Genomic DNA, 6,321 nt, shown 5'->3' on the forward strand with positions numbered 1-6,321 from the left:
ATTAATTAACTATTGTAAAATAGTTCGTGAGTATATACATACGATATTAATAGGTCACATGTATAAATTATGATGTATTGTAAACATCTGGTACTAGAACACGAAGAGTAAAATAAAGGGTTAAGGATTGGGCGCCGTGTAAGTTCTATTACTCGATTTTCAACGTAATGTTATAGCAAAAAGTTGTATTGGTGTACGTGTGTTCTATAGCCGAAAGTCGAAACCGAGTAAGTTATGACAAAGTGTGGTGGTTCGGGGCGCTAGCTTGCGACGCATTCCGCCTGCCTCGACGCTCAACTCTTAAATTAGCGCTAACTTACAACACTTAGCTTCTTCAAGTTTTGTTTGTAGACACCGTAAATATTCGATGTTGTGAGCGTGCAGTATGCTCGTTCGTTTTGTAAACGAATTAAAGCTTTCCCTTTCTATAGATTTTATTTTATTTTTATAACTTATTTGCAAAATGTTTTTACGCAACTACAAAATGAAGATAATCATTAAAATATATACGTATATGCTTAAATCTAGTGCTTAAAGTGACGTTGTTGAGATTGAAATTAATATCATATAATTGGTATAAATAAAGTATATTTTATTAAAATAAATGTTAATTTATTGTTACCGATTACATTGATCCAGTAACTTTAAACTGTATTTGTGAAGCCAACTGGAACTGCAATTGGAGTGCGTGGAGGTATTGAATAGTAGCGGGCGAGGCAATAATTCGATTTCGCGGTTATTTTAGCTCATGTAGGCTGGATGGGACGCAGGTGCTTTCTCCAATAGTAATAATCAAACGGAACACTGGAATTTGAGCACTAACTGTTCATTCCATACAACTTCAATTAGAAACTAGTTTACAACGACCTCCTTCTGTTGGCTATTTAGTAAAAAATAATTACGTTTCTTTGCGATAGCACGACGAAATAATTATGTTAAAATTTTAATTAATTTGTCGTTTCGGATAAGGGTTTTTAATATTATTTCGGCAATGGCCAAAAATAACTCTGAAGTTTTGTTAATCAGTCATTGTTGCGGAGAGCATATTTTAGTTAGACGGTGCAGGTGCGCTTTTCGCTGCAACTTCGATTAATTCCCATAACGAGGCAGGTCCATCACGCGCGCGCTCGTTTGTCTCCGGACCAGCTATAAATACATCAGCGCACTTGCAATTTAATCCGTTTTGTTCCGGTCCCATGATGCCGTATTCAAACGACGCGAATGCTTCCGAAAGAGAACGGACAAAGGATATCATGGAAGACATGGCTCGCCCTTTTCTAGAGTGCTTATTATTTTTTGGATTATTTATACGAAAATTTTTAATTCTATTAAATTATGAGATTTATTAACTTCTTTGTAGCTCTTGGTTGTAAATTGGAATATCAATACGCTAAAAATATGTCATTAAGTACTTATTACGCTTCTATATATTTTCATTCGTTACAAATAAGTATAATACATTTATAAGAAGTGTACCTAATTTCATGTTTGTATTGCTTATGCAAGTTTTGATGACACGAAGTATGTATACGTTTTCGGTGCGAAAGTTCGGAGTGAATATGTAAAGTTACGTTCTGTACATTACAATGTCTGTGCAGATTAATTAAAAAAGAAAAGCTTTGAGAAACTCGCTAATTAATTCGCTGTCTTAATTTTTAAAATATTACAACAGTTCTTTGAAATTAACAAATTTGCTTATAAAGCGCAAAATGTCTAGATCGTCTTTGTATGCTAATACTAGAGCGCTCTGTTGTAGGACCGAACTGAACTTGCCTATTGAGCTAAAATATCTTCCCTAGTTATTCCAGCGCTGTAATAAGAGACAGCGATCGGAACCTTTGACATTAAGTATGTAAAATTTTGCAAGAAAAGGTTCTCTCTGGGGAATCGACTCGCAAATCGAGAGATGAGCATATAAGAGAGCTTAAGCTATCCAGACGTAACGGCTACATAAAGTTGAGGTTTCAAATTATTCGCCTTAATTTGGAAGCGATAGTTCATCATTGTTGAAGTCTATTGAGCAGAAACTCAAGCAAATTGCAGAGATGGCAATTCATAGGCAAATCTGCTCTAAGCGTGTTAACATGGCTACGGGGTTATTGCGGCGTGCCGATCCACGTGTCAGACTATATATAGAATGTTTTATGCATATAACTTAGGCTATTTACTATCGCATTGTTGCATTTATACAATAGGTATCTATTATTAAAGTAACTTTAATTTATATGAATTATTTTATGTTATTTTATTGTAATTAATACAATGTGATTTACAATGTAATAATGGTAATCATATCTGCAAAATTCGTTGGTTTGTTTTCGAAACGAATCGTCTTGTACTGATATAATATAACGTACGTTTGGCTTCAGTTTGTCAGATAGATTAGTAAATTACGCGCGCAATTAGAAGTGACGATGTTTGGCGGATGTAATGAGGCGCAGGTCGGCAATGGCATGCGACACAGACGTCGCTGTCGTTACTGACAACATTCAATCACTTCGAGCGGAATAAATTCGGTTTGTATTATCAAAATCAACCTTATCACGTTCCTATACGGCATATATCAAAAGAGTAAAATTAACTTCATGCTATCTTTGTTTTTTAAAGTCAATGTGTTCATAGATATAGAAGAAGTTCTGATTTCGCATATTGAAGGCTTCTAATTGTTACACAATTCGTTTATTGTAAGCTCTGATCGGAAACGAAGCCGAGGCATTATCACTTAACGTAAACATTTCTGAATTTCATATCCATAGCACGACCGGAGCCTGCCTCGCTTATTACCTCCGTGCTGAAAAAGAATAACATCGTTTCGGTACTTTTGACGCGGATTCCGGATGCCTCCGTTCATATTGTGAGCCGTTAATATTCTGCACGAAGCATCCGACCTTTTTTATTTGTATCTAAAATTGAACATTTTGTCGCGACAACGAGCACGCGCGCTGCTCCCCTTCGGCGAAGGAGCGATAAAAATACGAAGATGTGAGAGTGTGACAATCCCGCGCACTAACGACCTCGTGGCCGTTTAATTCACACATCTGCTGCAAATTGACATCACTCGCTCTCCCGTAGATCGAACGTATTTTTCAAACAAGGTGGCTGCAAGAAGTCGAAGAAGTAATATTCATTATATTAGTTTTTGTATTGCAAAAGTCGAAATTTTAAAAATTTCAAACATGAAAATCTGACGTGAAATCCATCAGGCATTCTGTTTAATAAAGAAGGTGAAAAAAAGGAATTGTGAAAACAGTGTGCAGAGTGAAAAGCCTCATCAAACAACCAGCGGCGAGCGATGAAAAAGTTAGCAAAACAACAAACAGGCAACTTCTCAGCAGCATTTGGTGGCCACCTCTACAATTTACGGCTTTGTCATTATTCAAAGTTTTGAAAAAGTCTCGGTTGCTGCGAAAATTAGAAAAAAGAGGATTTCCTCCTCAATATCTTGTGAATTTGCTGAAATCGGGTGCCTTTATGCTGAAGTGGCAAACTCGCTAAGATAAGGGGCGGAACGGACAAATTGTAATAATTGCGAGACGAGATAAGAAGTGACACCAGAAAACAAATGAAGGCGGGCGGAGTTGGGACGGGGAGGCGACGCGCGTGACGTCATCGTGCCTAGAGCCCATAAACATCTTAGCCCATGCTATTAGGACATGCTTTGCCTAATACTACGTCCAGACACATAAAATAAAGTGAAAAAATATTGCTGTGTTTGTCTGAATAATACCTACTTCTATGCGAGATAAACAAACTTCGAGACAACACAAGGCCTTGTATAAAAAGTTTTCTAATATATTAGTGTCAGCGTGTTATGATCAATTAATTAATTGAAAACTCGAATCAAACCATACTTTTATTTTATATAATCATATATTGTACATTTGTTTATCATTATATTTATATTGTTCCGAACAAAACATGGGTGCAAAGTTAGAAATTATACTTCAAAAATCAATAATAAATTTTAATTATTAAGTATGATTGACATTTTTTTCATGTTCGTGTATTAGCTTAAATAAATTTCATATATGCTATTTACTTTTATCTAGTTCGACCTCGATAACATAAAATTGAGTTTCGGCGTATGACATTCAAAGTTAGTGTCTTCTAGAATTACACAATAATCTTAGTTTTGGACTCACTAGATCTGAGGATTAGTCAACCAGTCAAGAGTTTCGGTCGACGTGTCTTCTATACACCTAACTATATACCTAGTCTAGATATCTAGATATCATCTTAAAAACAGCTGCATCTTTTATTTTTAATTAGTGTAGTGTTAAAATAAAATATTTTCAATCGAAATCCATTAGTTTTCTTTAAGGATCGTGATGATTAAAATGCATTTCGTAGTTGCGCAACTATATAAGGAAGGAATTTAAATTTAAAGCAGAGGTCGCAAGTCGCAGCCGATCCCACGGGGCTGGTACTTCGGCTGTCTCCGCCACTCGCCAAATTAAAATGATAAATCAAAATCTGTCAGCGACCGCACGCAGATAATTATGTCGAGCAAATTCATATTTGCCGACTACTTTTAAACAATCATTTTCGTATCGAGATTGCAACCAATTGTACAGTTTTCTGTATGGAGTCAAACAATTGAATTGATAAAACACAAAATTATTCCCAGAAGTAAAAAGAATAACATAAATCTTGAAATGGCGCGATTTAATCATTTCATTCCTTTGCCTTTAGGTTAGATAATGTCGAAATTATACTGAAACAATGGAAAAAGATAAAAACGAATATCATCATATTTTGCTTCATAGTAAGCCAGATCATTCTTTTAATATCATTTGTGGTTATATCTGACACGAGGGCAATGAAAATGATGTCTATTTTAGTTATATAATTGGGTTATTAATACAGTTATCTACGATTTTCACATTTAATGGAAATATATCAATAAATTATTTGACATACATATCGAAATTATAAATATCTACTGTAGGAATCATGACTGCGAGGAATGGCGGCAAGAATGCAAGCAGCATTTCACCGTTGAATCGCTACACCGATTTTCTGGACGGAAAAATGAACTAACATCTCTGCGGAGGCTTAAAGATTGTAGATCGTAATTTCTAGTTTATAGTTAGTATAGAATAGTTTTACTTTAAATGTGAGAAACCAAGTTTTGTAGAGCAAAAACCGCTGTGTTAAAATCGTAAAAACTATTAATATAATATTCCGTTCTTTTTTATCTAATTGGGCTTCGTTTTACTGATGACCTAAGAACCGGAAGTCCATCTATATACTACATTTTGCAGAATCTTAATATTTTGATTATATTAATGGAACTGTTTTGGAATTTATGAACCATAATATAAAGAATAAAAGAGTCTATAAGTCTATTAAATTGCATTTTAAGCTAACCTTAATAGTTATCGCTTAAATGGAACAATGCAGATATATAAGAACAAAAAAAAAAAATGTAAAAATACTGAAACAGAGTAACGTCATTTTGTTATTACATATATCATTGTGTTACGGAAACCGACACAAAATTAATATGTGGTAATGACTAGCTTGGACGATCGATGTTATTGATAAAATAGATATCAATTTGTACATTTATAAACATTAAATATTTGTACGATATAAATGCGGTTTCGGAACGCGTAAAAACAACCGTGTGGTCCATCGAAATGAAATTCAATTTGTCAACTATTCAAAATTACACGGCATTAGTAGCTGTACTGTGATCATGTATGTGCACTCCAAAAGTTAACTTTGACTGAACAAACATCGAGATATGCTTTATAATGTATACTTTATTAAAACTTTAACTCTATAAATGTAAAGTTAGCTTTCCTTACCTAAGAAAATTTGTCCAGATAGTAACCAAAAATTTTGAACAGAGCTGTCTATTTATAATAAAAATAGTAAATAGTTTATAATCAATCATTTAAGATAACGGTAGTTACAATTTAACGAAGAGACATACCCAAATGAGAGACAAATATGATGCAGTAGTAGAAACGTTGGTTATTATTATCATACTCGAAGATAAAATTGTTGTACGAAAATTATACAAGATTTTAAAATATATTTTAACAAAGCCCGGTCTCCTTCATACTTTTAAATTGAAAAGCCAACACTCGCGGCACGTTCATCGAAAATCGTTTCTCAGATAACCATAATGTTTTATTAAATGTCATCCGCAATATAATGAGGTGCGAGGGATCTAACATTTGCGAGAGAGGCGCTACAGAAATATGTGCGAAGTATTATGGAGTGCCGTTGTAAGTCAATGAAGCGGCAAATGGGGTGTTCTCGCCGCTTCGATGAGGGCACACTCTAATAAATAAAATTATGCCGCAGAAA

The sequence above is a fragment of the Vanessa cardui genome, chromosome 7 (assembly GCF_905220365.1).
Source record: "Vanessa cardui chromosome 7, ilVanCard2.1, whole genome shotgun sequence".
Classification (NCBI taxonomy): domain Eukaryota; kingdom Metazoa; phylum Arthropoda; class Insecta; order Lepidoptera; family Nymphalidae; genus Vanessa; species Vanessa cardui.